This window comes from Pan troglodytes, chromosome 12, assembly GCF_028858775.2.
Source record: "Pan troglodytes isolate AG18354 chromosome 12, NHGRI_mPanTro3-v2.0_pri, whole genome shotgun sequence".
NCBI lineage: Eukaryota > Metazoa > Chordata > Mammalia > Primates > Hominidae > Pan > Pan troglodytes.
Genome location: NC_072410.2, coordinates 17,502,446 through 17,522,142, shown reverse-complemented (window position 1 = coordinate 17,522,142; position 19,697 = coordinate 17,502,446). Strand labels below are relative to the sequence as shown.

Below are 19,697 nucleotides of genomic sequence, written 5' to 3'. Positions count from 1 at the left end.
TATGCAGCAAGCACCTCTAAGTTTGCAAAAAACTAAACTAAACAATTACAAGACACAATCCCACTTCCTAAGAGTCTCCCCGTCCTATTAAGGAAATAGGACTAGAAAAATAAATCAGTAAGAGTATAAAGCAATACATGCTAAGGGTCAAAATAAAAATATTAGTAATTATTTCCTACCAGGTTAAGAATATGCACATTGTCATTTTAAAGATTCTGCCACTGGTGATAGTCAGAATCTTAGTCAGCATCTTTAAAGATGCTAATGTAAAAATACAAATCTTTTTCTACAAATGTACACAGAAACATTATCTTTTAGTCAGTATCTGGCATCACTTTAAAAGAACTGATGACTTTTGGCCGGGCATGGTGGCTTACACCTGTAATCCCAGCACTTTGGGAGGCCGAGGCAGGTGGACCACCTCAGGTCAGGAGTTCGAGACCAGCCTGGCCAACATGGTGAAACCTCGTTTCTACTAAAAATACAAAAATTAGCCAGGCGTGATGGCACATGCCTGTAATTCCAGCTACTTGAGAGGCTGAGGCAGGAGAATCACTTGAACCCGGGAGGCGGAGGTTGCAGTGAGCAGAGATTGCGCCACTGCACTCCAGCCTGGGCAACAAGAGTGAAACTCTGTCTCAAAAAAAAAAAAGAACTGATGACTTTTGGCATCTTCCCTTACTCCTTAGGAAGTTTCCTAAACCTCAGTTCAAAAATGACAATTCTGTTCTTTCCGGCTATACATGGGGTGGGCGCCACAGATTTTATATTACCCATAAGTTTCAAAGGAAGTTTCTGTGTTCTTTACTTGGAGACCTGTTACAAAAGCTATGTAGGCTTCTAGAGGCCCCACTTCTTTTCACAGCACAAGGCCAAGGCCAGGAGAGCTGACTGGGATGAGTTTAGGGGCAGCACAGAGCACTGATTCTGATTTAATAGACACTGTCTATCCTACAAAGCAAGCACTGGGTCCAGATGGATTTCCTAGCGAGTTCCACTAAACACTTAGGAACCACCTAATTCCAATTTCACATAATAAATGTTTCTAAGGATAAAAAGATAAATAAAAGAGGGAACATATCCTTACTTTATTTTATGAAAGTAGTAGAAAGTAAAATTTTGATATTCAAGCCAGATAAGGATACAGGAAAAAGGAAAAATCATAGATCATTCTTACTCACAAATAAACCTGCAAAAACACTAAATATTAGCACACAAAATCCACAAATACATATTAAAAATACAATATGGCTAAGTTGGGATGCAGTATTGGTTTAAGGAAATAAAATCTGTTTGTTTAGCTTACCACATTTATAAATTAAAAGAAAAAACTATTTCAAAAGATGCAGAAAAAGCATTAAATAAAATAAATTAATAAATTAAATTAAATTAAATTTTAAAATCTTTCCTTTTGAAACAAGGAACAAGACAAGAATCTGCCATCTGTTATGGGTTGAAATGACTCTCCCCCAATCATGCTGAAGTCCTAACCCCCAGTACCCATGAATGGGACCTTATGTGGAAATAAGATGATTGGAGTCATTTAGGGTGAGCTCTAATCCAATATGACTGTGTCCTTATAAAAAGGGGAAATTTGTACACAGAGACAGATACATACAGAGAAAAGACAAGTGAAGACACAGAAAGAGGAAAGAGATCTATAAGCTAAGGAATGTCTGAAGTTACCAGACCTTGCTCTCAGATTTCTACCCTCCAAAACTCTGAAGTAATATTTCTGTTGTTTAAGGTACCCAGCCTGCTGTAGTACTTTCTTTTTTCTTTTTTTTTTTTTTTTTTTTTTTTTTTTTTTGAGACAGTCTCGCTCTGTCGCCCAGGCTGGAGTGCAGTGGTGTGATCTCGGCTCACTGCAAGCTCCACCTCCCGGGTTCACACCATTCTCCTGCCTCAGCCTCCCGAGTAGCTGGGACTACAGGCGCCTGCCACCACGCCTGGCTAATTTTTTGTATTTTTAGTAGAGACAGGGTTTCACTGTGTTAGCCAGGATGGTCTCGATTTCCTGACCTCATGATCCACCTGTCTCAGCCTCCCAAAGTGCTGGGATTACAGGTGTGAGCCACCGCGCCCAGCCACCTGTAGTACTTTCTTACGGCAGCCCTAGAAAGTAATACACCATCTCAGTTCAACACTGTATTAGGAGTCTTTGCCAGTACCATAAAACAAGAATAGTGATGAAGAATTGAAAACAGGCAGGGTTTGGTGGCTCATGCCTGTAATCCCAGCATGTTGGGAGGCCAAGGCAGGTGGATCACCTGAGGTCAGGAGTTCGAGACCAGTCTAGCCAACATGGTGAAACCCCATCTCTACTAAAAATACAAAAAATTAGCCAGGCGTGGTGGCAGGCACCTGTAATCCCAGCTACTTGGGAGGCTGAGGCAGGAGAATCGCTTGGACCCGGGAGGCAGAGCTTGCAGTGAGCCGAGATCGCACCACTGCACTCCAGCCTGGGCAACAGAGCAAGACTCTATCTCAAAAAAAAAAAAAAAAAAAAAAAAAAGAATTGAAAACACAAACATAAAATTATAATTATTCACAGATAACATTACTGTTTACATAGAAACCCACAAAAAAGCTATTAGAATTAATGACTTTATAGTTTAATTTTTTAAAAAACCAAAGTAGTTTGTATTTCTAGCCCCAAAATTAGATACTTAAAAAAAACTTACAATAGTAGAAAATATAAGGTACGAAAGAATTATCTAACAGATATTTAAGATATTTATGGATAAAATAATAAAATTTTATTGTTAGACATTAAGGAAGACCCAAATTGTCATCTTAGAAGGCTTTTCTGCAGAAATTGAAAAGCTGGTTTTAAATTTTAAATGGAAAGCACAGAACATAGCATAGTCAAAACAGTCTTGAAAATGAAGAACAAAACTGAAGGACCTACACTAACTGATTTCAGAAATTGCTCTAATACTACAATAATTAAGACATGAGGATAGACAAACAGGTCAAGCCCCAGACTGGGAGAAAAATTTGTAATGCATATATCTGGCAAACGACTCATATCCAGAATATAGAAAAACTCCTACAAACTAATAACAAGAAGACAAACATTTTTAAAACGGGCAAATGACTCAAACACTTCACAAAAGGCATATGAATGACCAATAAGAACATGAAAAGATGCTCCCTATCTTTAACCGAGATATTTATTTTAAGCCACAATGAGCTATCACTTCACACCTACTAGAAGAGCTACCATCAAAAAGATCGACAACACCAAATGTTAATGAGGATGTAGAACAACTGGAAATCTCATACGTTGCTGGAAGGAGTTTAAAAGGGTAAACTTTGGAGATCTGTTCAGCAGTTTTTTATAAACTTAAACATGCATTTGTCCAGTTACACCATGTTTAATATTTCCATTTCTCTTGGGTATATATCTATATCCACAAAAAGACCTGTATAAGATATAAGATATGCACAGCAAGCTTATTCATATTACCCAAAAAAAGGGAACGGCTCAGTTTTCCCCACTTACCCCCATTTAATTGTGGCATATTTATACAGTGGAATACTACTTAGAAATAAAAAGAAGTAAACTACTGACAAAGGCAACAAATACATGACCCTCAAAAACACCGAGTGGAAGAAATCATGCCTATATTGTATATTTCCAATTATCTGAAGTTCAAAAGTAGGCCACGCTAATCTATAGCGACAGAAATCAGAACAGTGTTTACTTTGGAAGGAACTGGATGCGTAAGTGGAAAGGGACACAGTGAACTTTCTGGGTGACAGACATAGTCTGTATTTTATTTAAGGTATTAGCTATGCAAGTGTATGGAATTATCAAAATTCATTGGCTTGTGCATTTATGTTCTGTGTATTTTACTGTATGCAAATTATGTTTTTTACAAAAAAAAAAAAAAAATTCCCCTACCTGATCCAGAGGAAAAAAAAATGCCATTCCAATACAAACTCTTACAGGTACAGGGAGTGTGTGTGTGTGTGTGTGTGTGTGTGTGTGTGTGCACGTAACTCAAAAAGCAGATTCTAAAATTCACATGGCAGACTGGGAGCAGTGGCTCATGCCTGTAATCCTGTAATCCCAGCACTTTGGGAGGCCGAGGCAAGTGGATCACCTGAGGTCAGGAGTTCGAGACCAGCCTGGACAACATGGTGAAACCCCGTCTCTACTAAAAATACAAAAATTAGCTGGGTGTGGCTGTGCACACCTGTAGTCCCAGCTTCTCAGAAGGCTGATGCAGGAGAATCGTTTGAACCTGGGAGGCGGAGGTTGCAGTGAGCTGAGATTATGCCACTGCACTCCAGCCTGGGTGACAGAGTGAGACTCCGTCTCAAAAAAAAAAAAAAAAAAATTCACATGGCAGAAAGGGCCAGAAAAAGTTAGACACTTCTGAAAAAAGGTCAGGAGACTTGACTCAACAGATACAATATAATCAAAAACCGTGGTAATTAAGATAATGTTGGACTAGCACGAGGACAGACCTAGAGAACACAACTGGGTGCCCAGAAACAGGCCATGCATATGTGGAAACTTGAAACCTGACTAGGTTGGCACTGTACATGTGGGTCATATACCGTGTATACACATGTACAGTAAACAGTACTTGTATGTCCATAGAAATATAAGTACAGTATTTGTATGTACTAGATGTCCATAGAAAATATAAGAAAGCTAGACTCTGCCAGGTATAGTGGCTCATGCCTGTAATCCCAGCACTCTGGGAGGCCGAGGCGGGAAGATCACGAGGTCAAAAGATGGAGACCATCCTGTCCAACATGGTGAAACCCCATCTACACTAAAAATACAAAAATTAGCTGGGCGCGGTGGCAGATGCCTGTAGTCCCAGCTACTCGGGAGGCTAAGGCAGGAGAATCGCTTGAACCTGAGAGGCGGAGATTGCAGTGAGCCAAGATCGTGCCACTGCACTCCAGCCTGGCGACAGAGTGAGACTCATCTCAAAAAAAAAAAAAAAAAAGAAGAAAGCTAGATTCCTACCTCACACCACACATCAAAATTACTCCAGGTGATTAATATTCTTAAGTATAAAAGACATAACTTTGAAACACTGGAAAAAAAGCATGAAAAAATACTCTCATGACCTTCTTAGGGTAAGGGAGAAGTTCTAAAATAAGATATAAAAAAGCACAAACCCTAAGGAAAAATGATAAATTCTCCCATGTGAAAATGTACTGTTTCTGTTCTTCAAAAGACACCATGAAGAAAGTGAAAAGATAAGGGGAAAAGGGGGCTGGGGAGAAGACACTGACATCATGTATCTGACCAGAAACATCTGGATGATGTGGGAACTCCTGCAGCAAGAAAGTCAAGGATCTAACAGAAGGATGGGCGAAATACACAAACAGGCCTTTCAATGGAGAGGAAACATGAATATCCAATAAACACGAAAGAACACAACCTGATTAGCACCTGGAATTTGCAAATTACACCTACAATGATATTTCATTTTCTACCCATTAAATTGACAAATATTTGAAGTCTGACAACACAAGGTGTTCCTAAGAACACAGCACAATGAGGAGGCTCCACCATGCCAGGGGAAGGTTCGGAGCTGGTAAGGACAGGTTATCATTACCTAGGAAGCCCCTGCCATGACTGAGTAAGCCATGACTCTACTCCTAGGCATCTGCCTTACTGAGTCTTGTTTTGTGCTTACCAGGGCAAAGAAAGTCCACAGCAATCCTGTTTGAGACAGAGGAAAACTAGAAACACCTCATGTTTCCTCCAAAGGCTGAAATACTGTACAGCTGCAAGAGAATGAACTAGAGCCGCCCACAAGGATGAATCTTAAGAGAATCTTAAGGGAATGATGAACACAAATCCGGGGAGGATGGGACTGGGTATGGGTGTGCATGAGATTCCCAAGGGTCAGTAATGTTTTATTTCTGAAGCTGAGGGTTGCTTTTATTATGACTCTCTATATCTTATACAGATGACAAATATCTTTTTATAGGCATTAAATATTAATTAAAAATATACACATACATGTAGAATGTATAAAATTCTACTCATTTCCCCAAACCAGCTTACCCTGGAAATAGAGAAAGAATCTGTTTAATAAACCTGGTAGAATTCACAAACTGTATGTTCCTTGTTAAAAATTTCATTGCATGGAAGCACATTTATCAAATAAGTGATTTATAATTTCTTAGTTTATCTAAATGCAGTGCTTAGTTTATTTTATATCCATATTTAATGGCCATTTCTCAGGATATCAAAGTCCAATTTGGGGCATTCCATCCATCATTTCCCATAAACATACCCTAGAAGGTAAAGGGAAAGACCAGCATGTGGTAGATGGCTCAGGGGGCGAACACCCTGCCCCATGGGCGTGTATACCGTCTGGGGCAGCAGCTTCTGTGAGGCTAGCCCCTAACCTCATGGGCCTCTGTCCCTCTCCCTTCCACTTCCAGGGCCACATAAGTATCTCCACTCTCAGTTTCAACCAGTTCAAAACTGGTTTTACTATCTTACTCTTCTTTCCATTTCCTCTATACTAAAACTCACCAAGGACAGGCCTCATTAAAAAAAAGTCACAGCAGGAAGAATAAACATGGAATGAGAGCCTTTTTTTTTTTTTTTTTTTTTTTTGTGAGACAGAGTCTCACTCCATCACATAGGCTGGAGTGCAGTGGTGTAATCTTGGCTCACTGCAACATCTGCCTCCTAGGTTCAAGCGATTCTCGTGCCTCAGCCTCCTGAGTACCTGGGATTACAGGCGTGCATCATTTTGCCCAGCTAATTTTTGCATTTTTAGTAGAGACGGGAATCTCACCGTGTTGGTCAGGCTGGTCTCAAACTCCTGACCTCAAGTGATCTGCCTGCTTCAGCCTCCCAAAGTGTTGCAATTACAGGCGTGAGCCACTGCGCCTGGCCAAGAGCAATATTTTAAGTAGATAATCTAGACATAAAAAGACGCTTGTAGGCCAGGCGCAGTGGCTCACGCCTGTAATCCCAGCACTTTGGGAGACTGAGGTGGGTAGATCACCTGAGGTCAGGAGTTTGAGACCAGCCTGGCAAACATGGTGAAACCCCATTTCTACTAAAAATACAAAAATTAGCTGGGTATGGTGGCAGGTGCCTGTAATCCCAGCTACTTGGGAGACTGAGGCAGGAGAATCACTTGAACCCAGGAGGCGGAGGTTGCAGTGAGCTGAGATCATGCCACTGCACTCCAGCCTGGGCAACAAGAGCAAAACTCTCTCAAAAAAAAAAAAAGGAAGGAAAAAAAAAAGAGGCTTGTAACTCCAACATTAACTATATAAATATTAGCATAATACATATATAAGATTTTAATATATATGTTTAACATATATAGGTATATATATGTTTAACATATATAGGTATATATATGTTTAATGCATATATACATATATGTGTGTGTATATATTTGTTATATATTGAAATATATATTTGTTATATATTGAAATATATATTTGTTATATATTGAAATATATATATTTGTTATATACACATACACATACATACATGTTATATACACACATACATACACACACACGCACAATAGGAAACTCCTAATCTGGTACAGAGATAAATATATTCTGCCAAAAAGAATGCTATGACAAACTGGCATTTATTAAGATGGGCTCTTTACCAGTAATTATTCTTGAACCAAAGAATGACACTTTGTTATCTGCTCTACCAAATAATGTCCACCTGAGAGCCAACTTTAAGCTTGGCCTGGTGTCCTACGTGTCTGCAAAAAACCCTCACATTTTCTAATTACTTCACAGCTTATAAATGAAACAGACTCTTCAGAAACCTATGCAGCTATATGTGCACCAGAACTTCATCACCCTGGGGGAGGAACCGCAAAAACTCAGCCCTATAATAGAAGGCACTGTCCTATGAATAAGCTAAACATTAATTCTGTATCTGCATTTTAAAAAGGACACACTACCTCAAGTAAGATTTGTTATTTTCTCATTTTACAGCAAGAAGTTTTTTTTTTTCTTTATGATAGTCCATCAAAAATGAATAGAGATCAAGTGGTCATTCTAACATTTGGACCAAAGCCAGGTCAGATCTGAAGGCAATGCAGAAAGGAGGCAGGAATGTGGGCCACACACCTGAAACACTAGGTCATTATCCTCCTTATAACATACCAGAAGGTAGTTCCCTGCCCAAAAGATAAACTCCAGACTCAGCTTAAGATGCACAGCCCTTAAAATTTTAACCTCAGCCAACCTTTCCTCCTTTATTTAGTAAGAAAAATTATAGCTATTAACCTATTCTTATTGTTCCATAATATCAGTCTCTTGTTGTATAAGCTACAATCAGTTCGGAATTGCTGCTGAGTTCCAAAGAGCCTGTAAGTGTCCAAGGCACTCCACAAACCAAGCAGTTGTCAAAAGGGATTTCAGTAAACACTACTCTCTAGATACCTTTCCAAAGGATTAACACAATGAGTCAGAAAATAGTTACCATTAACTACAGTGGTGGGATCGAATTTAACAACGTAATAATCCCTAAAGGAAAACACACTGCCTCCTTCTCATCTGTCGCTTGTCCATATGAAAAGTAGCAACATCTGGTGGACAAGGGCAGCCTCAGAATGGGCTCTGGGGGACGGCACAGATTCCCACACACTGGACTTCCTCTGACTGGCTGATGGCAGGGATCCTGGCTTTAGGCATGAGTATCTTTCTTTCTTTGCATCTTCCTACAATTTACAGTTTTTGTATAAATACAATGACTTATTTATTTACTATTTTTTTGTTTTGAGATGGAGTCTCTTGCTTTGTTGCCCAGGCTGCAGTGCAGTGGCACGGTCTCGGCTCACTGCAACCTCTGCCTCCCAGGTTCAAGTGCTTCTCCTGTCTCAGCCTCCTGAGTAGCTGTGATTACAGGCAGCCGCCATCATGCCTGGCTAATTTTTTGTATTTTTAGTAAAGATGGGGTTTCACTGTGTTGGCCAGGCTGGTCTCGAACTCCTGACCTCAGGTGATCTGCCCACCTCGGCCTTCCAAAGTGCTGGGATTACAGGCGTGAGCCACCATGCCTGGCCTACAATGATGTTTTTCAAGTTTCTATTTTGCCATTTTAATATAGAACTTTTATAGAAAAAAAAAATGTTCCTCTGAGAAGCAGTTTCTCAATTAACCTGGATAAACATATCTACTAAGACCATGAAGCCATAGACAGATAGCAATGTCCATCACAGGGGAAAACTGAACACAGTGGCGTGCTGCATAATGACATTTCCATTAACAACAGACAGCATCTACAACAGTGGTCCCATAAGGTTATAATGGAGTTGAACAATTCCTATCACCTAGTGACAATCTAACTGTTGGAACATTGTAGCGCAATGCATCACTCACGTGTGGTGTTGCTGGCGTACACTAACCTACTGCAGTGCCAGTCGTTGAAAAGTCTAGCACATTCAATTACATACAGTATGTATACTTGATATAATAATAAATGACTATGTTACTGGTTTATGTATTTACTCCACTACCCTTTTTATCATTATTTTAGAGTGTACACCTACTTATGCAGAAAAAAATAAGTTAATTGTAAAACAGTCCTTCAGGAGGACTCCAGAAGAAGGAATTGTTATCACAGACAACAGCTCCACGCATGTTACTGCCCCCGAAGACCTTCCAGTGGGACAAGATGTGGAGGTGGATGACAGGGATAAGGATGATCCTGACCCTGTGCAGGCCAAGGCTAATGTGTGTGTGTTTGTGTCTTCATTTTTAACCAAAAAGTTTAAAGAAAAAAAAAGAAAGAAAAAACTTATACAATAAGCATATAAAGAAAATATTTTTGTACAGCTATACAACATGTTTTCAGCTACATGTTATTACAAAGAGTGAAAAACTTTTTAAAAAGTTTATAAAGTCAAAAAGTTACAGTAAGCTCATTTATTACTGAAGAGAAGTATTTTTAGAATAAATTTAGTGTAGCCTAAGTGTACAATATTTACAAAGTCTATGGTACTGTACAGTGATGTTTTAGGCCTTCACTTTCACTTGCCACTTACTCACTGACTCACCCAGAGAAACTTCCAGTCCTGCGAGCTCCATTCACGGTAAGTGCCCCATACAGGTGGACCCTTTTTTTAGTATTTTATACAGTATTTCTACTACCCCTTTTCTGTGTTTAGATGTGTTCAGATACACACATACTTTGGTGTTACAAGATTCTCTTGTGCTTAGAGATTCAGGATAGTAGCATGCTGTATAGGTTTGCACCCTAGGAACAATAGGCCATACCCATATAGCTTAGGGTATGAAGCTATACAGGTGTATAATACACTGTACCATCCAGGTTTGTGTAATTCACTCTATGATGTTCATATGATGACAAAATTGCCCCATGGGAGATTTCTCAGAACATAACCTAGTCATTAACTGATGCATGACTGTATATCATATATTAGCTCTAAAAACCAAACCTATAAGTGAATTGACAAAAGTTGCCATAGATCCTAACAGCCTTTGAGAGGGATGGGGGGCAGACAGAGCTTGGCACACTTCGGCCGTTCACAGCTCCCAATCAACCAGTTAGGATGCTGGTGCCATATAATTAGGAGAGAAAGCTAAATCACCAAGGACTCAGCCAAAAGCAAACCATGGTGGTGAGGAGGAAGGTGAAGGAAAAGGGTAGTGTGCAACACAGTGGGACACCTTGCCTTATTCCCCATGTTTCTTGAGGCTGGTCCTGAGAAGTTTAAGAGAGAAAGACTCAGAAGCATGCATTGGAGGCCAGTTTTCTTGTGGTCCCAGTGATGGTGGCTCTTGTGACGCCTGGATGAGGAGGGAGAGCCTGGAAAAGTCAGGTGGTGACTTCAGTAGAGGGGGCGGGGGGATGTGCTGACACCCACCTCTGGCTTTGTCAGCTTCCTGAAACAGAAACAGCGTGGGCAGCTGCCAAGGGGCCTGCTGCTCAGCCTCTATCTCTGCGACCCCTTGGGACTCGGTGCAAACTCAGACCTTCCTATCTCCCTTTGGCACAGGCACCAACCTCATGCCCATTCTTCCTCTCCTGACCATCATATCGTGGGTATTGAGCAGGACAGGCAGGTATGACTGGACGCTTTTTTTTGCAGGCAGCAGGGAGTGAAGGCTTGAAAACCTCTATTTCCCATGCTGCATTCCTGACTGAATGAAGAGCCAAATCACAGCCTCAAAATTCTATATTGGGTGAGAAAAGGCAAACCTTGCCAGCAATATTCTCCCACTGCAAGCTACCTTCAGATGCAGTGTTTGTGCTAAATGAGTGAAATGAGATGTCAACAAAAGTCCCTACTAGAAAACAAACTGCCAAACACCTCCAATTCCCATGGGGGGTTTGATAGGCTCTCTGACAATCACTGAAGTCCCATCTGAAAAATGCATTTTGGTAGGTTTACGGGTTGACTTAAAGTCTTGAGATACTGATGTGGTTTTCTTAAATGTGTTGTTTCTATAGATTGTGAAGGTGATTGTCAGAGAGCATCTCGAATCCCCCATGGGAATTGGAGGAGTTTAGATAAATCCAAACTGAGGGATGGTCTACAAAATCTCTCACACCCTTTCAAGCGTGTTAAGGTCACGAAAAAAGAGGAAAGGCTGAGGAACTGTCACAGATTAGAAGCCAAGAATAAGTGACAATTAAATGCAAAGTGGGGAAACTGGATCAGAAAAAGGATCCTGGAACAGAAAAAAGACATTACGCAGAAAAACGGGTGAAATTCAAATACTGTGTGCACTTTATAGTGGTGTACTAGCACTAATTGATTCATTTTGATCATTATACTACAGCCATGCAAGACGTTAACAAAAGAGGAAGCTGGGTAAAGTGTACTCATGAATTCTGCACTATTTTGCAACTCTTAGGTAAGTCCAAAATTACTTCAAATTTTAAAATGAAAATGTAATCGTGGTATATTGGGTAATTATCTCACCTTAGAGTGATCAAGAAATAGAAAAGAAACCTGGGAATCTCCTTTTCTAGCAGGAAAGGAAACAGTCATAAGACAGTGAGTGTCAGTGACTAAAAAGGACAAGCATGAACCAATGCCCATCAGTCCAGCCCAGGACTCCGCTAGCACACTCTGGGCTACTGGAGCCTTTTTTATTGAGCCACTTTTAGAGGTGATTTTTCTCCAGCCAAGTGTCCTCGCTTAAAATTACAAGCATGAATAATACCCATAAATTAAAAGTTTTTTTTTCCTTCTGAAAATGCATTTCAGAGGAGAGTTTGGGAGTTTTACTCATTTGGAGTCTTTCCCCCGACAGAGGGGCTGAGATTGGGTTGGGGTGAATGTGAGCTGACTCCTGCTGTGTTCAGAATTGGATATACCGTGAGCTTTGGGAGAAGCAGTTAAGTGGGGGACTCTGAGGGTGGACACTCAGGCTGGGAAGGAGCACAGCCCCTCAGTAATAAGGATCAAGGCCCCAGAGCGAAACTGGGCCACTCCGGCAGTGAACTGTGGTAAATGTGGGCACGCTGCATAGCAGACATTCCCGACATTAATCTGGGAATCCTGAGCTCTGCTTGTTGCTTGGTCACTTCCTGATGATCTTAGGCAACTCACTAAGAGGCTTTGTCTGGGCCTGTGTTCTCTATAAAACAGAAATTTGGACTGGGCTGTGTGCTTCTCCTATACCGTTCTCCAGCTACTTCTGCATGAAGAGGAAGGGGATGGAGGTCTTGAAAGGTGGAAGAGCCATGCTGGTAAGTAGAGAGCTGGGATTCCAACCCAGGTAGTCAGCTCCAAAGCACACATCCTTAATCAGATGCCACACTGGCTCCCAAGGCCAATGCTGCCCCAAGCCTGGATGATGGATGGCACCCATAGGCTGCAGCCCTGGCTGACACCCTGACTGCCCCCTCAGGAGAGCCCCAAAACTGGGTTTGGTGGGATACTGCACACTCGATATAGCATTATCCTTTCGTTCTTACCTTGACGCTGAGAGGTGGACATTATTATGGAGATACAGAGATCTTAGGTGGCTTGCTCAAGGTTACCTGGCTACAAGGTGATGAAACAGGGCTTTGACCCTAGTTTTTGTTCGTGACTCCAAGGCCATATTCTTATTGATTGAGGGGAACAAGTATGATTTCAGATCCTCTCCTAGAATTCAGTTCTGAACAAAGCAACAACTCTCAGCAGGAGGCCACTATGGTACTTAGAGTGGCATGCTGCTGCAGTTCCTGAGGAGTCTTTGCTATTGCTTCCCCACCGTGAGTCTAGAAGAGGAATCCTGTGGCTCTATCTGCTTGCTGAAATTCAGACACAGAATAGTATGTTGACACACTTCTCTACTAACATAGTAATCTACCAAAACAGGATACACATTTATGTGACAGCAACTGCTTTTCCTGAGCTGCACCCCATGCTGGTCCCATGTTCTTCTCTAAGTCCCACAGCCATCTGTTGAATGACTGAATCTTGAAATTTGTCAGGAATCAACAATAAATTTACTGGCTTGTACAAAAGTCAACTTTTCCCCCCTTTGAAAATGAAGATACTGCTTGACAACCATTTTATGTTATCTTTTGCACGCATGCAACAGAGACAGCAAGACTAGTTATAGTGCAATGAACCTGTTCTGATAATCTGCAAGAGTATCTAAAAAAAGAGGATTAAAAAAAGACGGTTAAGGTCTAATATCTAACTTGTCATCTTAATATTATCACAATGTATATTTAATATATGTAACTATTCATAGTTGGTATCCTTTTTACTGGGCAATACTAATCAAAATTATTTAAATACATATAAACATATTTATATGCACACACATATATACACACACTATATATGGTGTGTGTATACATACACATGCATAAGGGTGTATGTGTGTGTGTATGTACATATATATAATATACATCCTATAAGAGTACCATCAGCAGTTAGAATTAAAAGGGTTTAGGAAGAGAAGTGGGAGGTAGAAGAAGAGCAGAATAGAAATATGGCATTTACTTCATAACATCTTCCTCAATACTGAACCTTCAAACAGCCACAAAAAATTATCGAGTACTGGCCAGGAGCAGTGGCTCATGCCTATAATCCCAGCACTTCGGGAGGCCGAGGCAGATGGATTGCTTGAGCTTAGGAGTTCAAAACCAACCTGGGCAACATGGTGAAACTCTGTCTCTATAGAAGAATACAAAAATTAGCCGGGCATGGTGGCATGTGCCTACAGCCCCCACTACTTGGGAGGCTAAAGTGGAAGGATCACTTGAGCCTGGAAGATGGAGGTTGCAGTGAGCCGAGAACACGACACTGCACTGTAGCCTGGGTGATGGGGTGAGACCCTGTCTCAAAAAAAGAAAACAAAAATTATTGAGTACCTACAGGACTTGATAGTCCATAATATCCAGTCAGTTGTCATATTTAAATACATGATTTTTTCCTTAAATCTTTAACTTTTTCAACAGCAGTTACTTGACTATCAAGAAAAGATCTTGATTTCAAATCATCTGCAAGATTTCATAATTCACTTTTCATGAGGCACTTAAAGTCATTTGGGGCAGCACCAAATTAAGTTGTTACTCTACATTCATTTAGTAGGTATTTTTTTTTTAAATAAAGAAAAACGAGTCAGGTTTGCTACAGAGATGAGTTGTAAAGTCTGAGCCAAATTATTCGGCAGTATCCAAACACCTGGCTGCCACAAATGACTACTTTAATGTATTTCTAATGAGGGCTGGATTCAGACCAAGATGAAGACACTTAACCCATTAAGTAAAATTTCTTCAAGTTTTCTTAAAAGATCACAAATTTGTAATATTAGCATGAAGGAATAAGCCAAATAACTTCATTTTTTTTTTCCTAAGAGAAATGTTAGCTGCATATCAGACCCAGAAAATACAGCAAGTTTTTTGGCTGGGTGCAGTGGCTCAGGTCTGTAATCCCAGCACTTTGGGAGGCCAAGACAGGAGGATTGCTTGAGGCCAGGAGTTTGAGAACAGCCTGGGCAACACAGGGAGACCCCTATCTCTACAGAAAAAATTTTAAAATTATCTGGGTGTGGTAGTGCGAGCCTGTGGTCCCAGCTACTTGAGAGGCTGAGGTGGGAGGATCCCTTGAGTCTGGGAGATCAAGACTGCAGTGAGCCATGGTCACACCACTGCACTCCAGCCTGGGTGACAGAGCAAGACCCTGTCTCAAAAACAACAGCAAAAAAACCACCCAGAAGACAACAACAAAAAGAAAATATAGCATGTTTAAAATAGTGAGCTCTATGCTTTTAAAACTCCTCAACTGGAGCTGCCTAAATGAAGAATGGGCCCTTTACAAATCCCTGTCTCTGGAGGGTTTAAGCTGAGGTTAGATTGGTCCTGGGATTCCTGCAGTGGTGAAAACACTCTGCCTCCAACGCTATGACAAGAGGACTGCCATGCACAATCATGAGTGGAGAAGAAAAGGCAGAGTGAATGAAGGCTAACAGTGGCACCTCACCTCTCACCCAATTCAATTGTGTAATGCAAACCTTGATGCACATAGCAAATTGGAATTCAGAACCCACAAGTCTAACTCCAGAGTAAATCATTTGTTAGGTTAACAATTACTCAAAACATAAAACTACATATTTTCAGAGCTGAGGGAGACCTGGCTCTACATCCTCATTTATATTTGTCAGCAATAATTTATTGAGCACCTACTAAATGCCAGACCCTGTGCCGGATCCTTTCCAGGCACAATTTCTTATTAGAATTCATGTGGCTTTTCTAATATTATCCCTATTTTGATGGAGGAATTTGAGACTCAGAACGTCCAGCAAATTGCCCAAAGGTCACAGGAAATGGCAGAGGCAGGATTTGAACCCACACTCCACATTCATTACCACCACAGAGCATCACTCCCATTTCATAGATGACCTGGGGCCCGCTAGTTATGGACAGGTTCCAGCAGATTCCAGCCAGTAGACTTTCTAGTACTCCAGGCAGCGTTTTGCTACACATCACAGAAGCAGCTGCAATGACTGTTGAGGCTGCTCGGCTGGCAGAAATGGAAGCAAAAAGAAAAGGAAGCAGCTGACCAAATGTTCCTTCTGACTGACCATGGAGCTGCGAGCTCTCAGTTGTCTGCCAGCTTCCGGCTGACCAACAGAGAGAAGCATGTCCACCATGAGAGAGTAGCAGCCACCACACAGTCCCTCTACACTCGTTCATCCTGACTCCAACCAAGCCAACACACACAACGCAGTAGGATCTTCCCTGCACACCTTCTCAGTGCCTTAACTTGCCACCACAATCACACCCGCAGCTGCCTTCCTTCCTGATAGACAAGGTGCTTGCCCGTGAGCACTTCATCAGTGATTAAACTCTGCTCAGACATGTTTTGACCACAGCTGCGCGTGCAGTCCACGTGCAGTAAGGCCTGCTGTGTGATCTGTGAGCCCCCATTTTTAGCAGCCAGGTAGGAGGCTTCCTGAGGGTCACTCAACAGTCCTTGGGTAGAAGCCACGGCAGGTGCAGACAACCGGACAGCTTCCGTGTTTAAGTATATCAACACTTAACACAGGGAGGCAGGCGGACTAACTTGCACCTGCACCTCCAGAAGGCAATGGAAAGAAAACAATTCCACAGGGATGACAGCTTCCAGCCCTTGACCTGGTGCTAAAAACAGGGGCCAGGAAGCCCAGCACAGCACTTTTCCCTACTCCGCAACACACCCCTGCCTACTCTCCAGATCAGGACAATTCAGGCCTGAGTGTGACCCGAATTTGAGCTCTCAAATCCAAAGAGCTCCCAGAAACCTCAATCACAGCGCCAAAACCATTCCATACCAGGGATGGAGGTGCAAGTCCTTCCTGGCCCTTCTCCCCGGAAAACCCAAATCAAGGACGAGGTCTCTCAGGTCTTCCCTTGCCCTAAACACACACGCACTCCTCACACACAACATACACACTTGCCGACCCCACACCCGTGCACACTTCATCCCACACACACGTGAACACTTATTTGCTCACCCCAGCAGGCTAGCCGGCCCCCACAAGGGACAACTACCAAGACGCACACCTGCCCCCAAGTGTATAGCCACTTGCTCCCCCCACCCCGCGTTCCAGCCCCCACTACACCTGCCCCAGCGCACACGCACGGGCTCGCCCTCCACCCCGCCCCGCCGCCTACCCCCCACTCCTGCTCCCCGCTCTCCTGCCCCACGCGCCCCGCGCCCTGAGCCCCGCGCCCCGCGCCCCGCCGCCCTCCTCACTCACCGGCGCCGGCGCCCGCCGTCCCGCGCCGCCCCGCGGCCTGGGGCCCCGCCGCCCCGCTCCGGCCCGCGGCTCCTGGGCTGGCCCGACCCCGCAGCCGCCGCTTCCCGTCACGTGGGGCGGCCGCCAGGCGCTGGCGGAGGGCGGGAGCGCAGCCGTCCCCGCGCCGCCCGCCGGCCCGCGGGCCCTGCCGCCTGGCTCCGAGCACAGGCCGAGACGGGCCCTGCTCCGGGCCTCGGCGTCCCCCTCCGTGTACCGGGGCCACGACACGGCCCGCCTCGCGGGGCGGCCAGCGGGCGGAAGGTGTTCATTCGGGGGGCGCTGAGGCCGCCGGACCCGGGCGAGAGCGTGGTCCGCGCCAGCTGTGCGAGCCCGTGGGGCTGAGGTCTCTTCTCCGCCCCCGCCGCTGCGGGGAGCTTCAGGGAAGCCGGGCTTTGCCTGGCTCGCTCGCCACCCAGTTTCTGTCACCTACACAGGACGAGGGCGCTCGGGAAATACCTGCTGCATGAATGAATAAATGAATGAAATGCTTGGGCCCTGGGAAATGCTTGGGCCCGCGGCCGCCTGACCACGCGGGCTGGAGGATCGGACGTACCGCCGGTGCCCCACCGGGAGACGAGGGCATGGTTGGGATGCGCAGCCCTCCCACGAGGCCCATAGCGCCCCAGGTTCCTAGGGATTGACTGGGACCCCTGACTGGCAGAGTCCACCTGCTTGATACACTTATTTGAGAAGGGAGGCCTGGGACTATCTTACTCCTTTTAGGAAAACCCAACTGTAGCTGCTTCCTTTGGTTCAGGCCGCAAGGAAGAATTGTAGGTTACCATGAATCCATGAACCCCTCTTCAGTATACAAAGTCCACTTTCATGACGGAAGAATTGGAAAGCTCCCTCCAGAGTTGTCAGTACTCAATTATTAGCATATAAAAAGTCAAATTTTCCCAGGGATTTTCAGACTTTAGAACCTGCTGGTGACCTGTGGCCTCAGCTTTCTTCCAGCCACTCTGAGTATTGTAAAACAAAGAGATTATCCCAACCCTGAAGGCAGATACCAGATTGTACGCCATGGTCTTCTGTTTCAAAGGGATAAAAAAAAGAAAGAAAAGAAACTGGCCAAAAAACAAAACAAAACAAAAAAAAACCCAACAATCTTCCTGTGACTTGCCCTCTACCCCTACCCTAGTGTGACTCATGGCCACATAAATGCCCCATCCCCAGTGGTGCTTCAGCTCTGACCCAGTGGAACCAGTGTCACCGGCTCAGCCTCCAGGTAGGGGACTGGCTTCCCAGGAGTGTAAAGCTCTGACCAGCAATTGAGCTTCAAGGGCAAGCAGCAGTGAATGGACCTTCAAGTCTAAGGTGGCCAACAGCTAGTGGAGCCAGGGATTGGGAAGGTACAAGAGCAAATCCAGTCTCTTCATTTTACCCAGGCTCACAGAGACTATGTGACTTGTCATCAACTAATCACTGGCTCAGGTGGGCCTAGAATTCACCCTTGTGCTTTTGTATCTTAGTCCTCTACCAGATCACATCACAGAGAGCTGCACAAGACTAGTTACAGAGGTGATATCTACTGACTGCCAGACAGTGACTTCAGAAACTGCTAGTGACTGAGCAATGAAGTGGACGCTATTAATTTACTTAATAGCGTCAAAGAATTAATTTAATTCTTTGAGGCAAAGAAAGGTGAATGACTTCCTGTGTTAATTCACTTAGGAAAATATAAATAAAAAATTTAAAAAGGTGACTTCTCCCAAACCCCATCCTAGTAAGAAAGCGCAACAATAAGAATCCAGAATTCAGCAACAGTAATTATTTTTATATAAAGTTGTTTTGAATGAATAGTTTATGAACAATCTTTGTGTTCTACTTTAGATGATCCAGGAGTGAAAATGTATAACAAGAGATAATTCAGATATATTTATTTTATGAAAGGATTTATTACAGGATTCTTACAATGGCAAGCTCCATATTATTCCATCTAGAAACATCTGTTCCTTCTGAAACTTTATGAGAAGTCTGTGTCACAAATGACAGGCACCTCCATGTAAATGCCTGTACCATAAATGTGCAAATATGTGCACAGGCCAAATTCCTTATGTTGTTTCTATTGGTTACATTTAAGAAGAAATATCAACCATATGGCTTTCAAAACAATTATTAACTTCATTTTTAAATATTTATTAAATATTCCTTGGGCCCATACCGAGCGTTACTTTACAGAATGTGAAAAAGATGTGCTCCGATGAGAACGATTAATGAAGACTGAGTTGCATCGATATAACTGAATATTTTCATAGTTGCTGTCTACTCTCAAAACTTAGTATTTTTATGCTTACACATACTCTGTGCTTCTCACTTTCTCACTGGGTATACGCTTGGGAGGGCAAGGATTGTGTCTATGCTCTCTGCTGTATCTTTCTGCATGTAGAAAACACTCAACCAATTTTTAAAAATTCTTGATGCTCAATATTGAAATATTAACTAGATTACTTTTTTTTTTT

General features: G+C 42.9%; 1 protein-coding gene across 4 annotated transcripts in view; it reads right to left on the bottom strand.

Moving 5' to 3' along the window:
* The window catches only part of TGFBRAP1 (transforming growth factor beta receptor associated protein 1), a 78,935-nt gene extending 61,380 nt beyond the window's left edge, over nt 1-17,555 (bottom strand). Inside the window, exon 1 of one of the 4 annotated variants that reach the window (XM_063788923.1) lies at nt 17,197-17,555. The gene's annotated coding sequence lies outside the window, so the exon portion shown is untranslated. Of the gene's footprint in view, nt 1-15,856; nt 15,973-17,196 lie in introns of those variants that run through there. The other 3 variants (XM_009443018.5, XM_009443019.5, XM_063788922.1) reach the window with 3 other exon arrangements.
* Between the last annotated feature and the right edge of the window lie 2,142 nt (nt 17,556-19,697).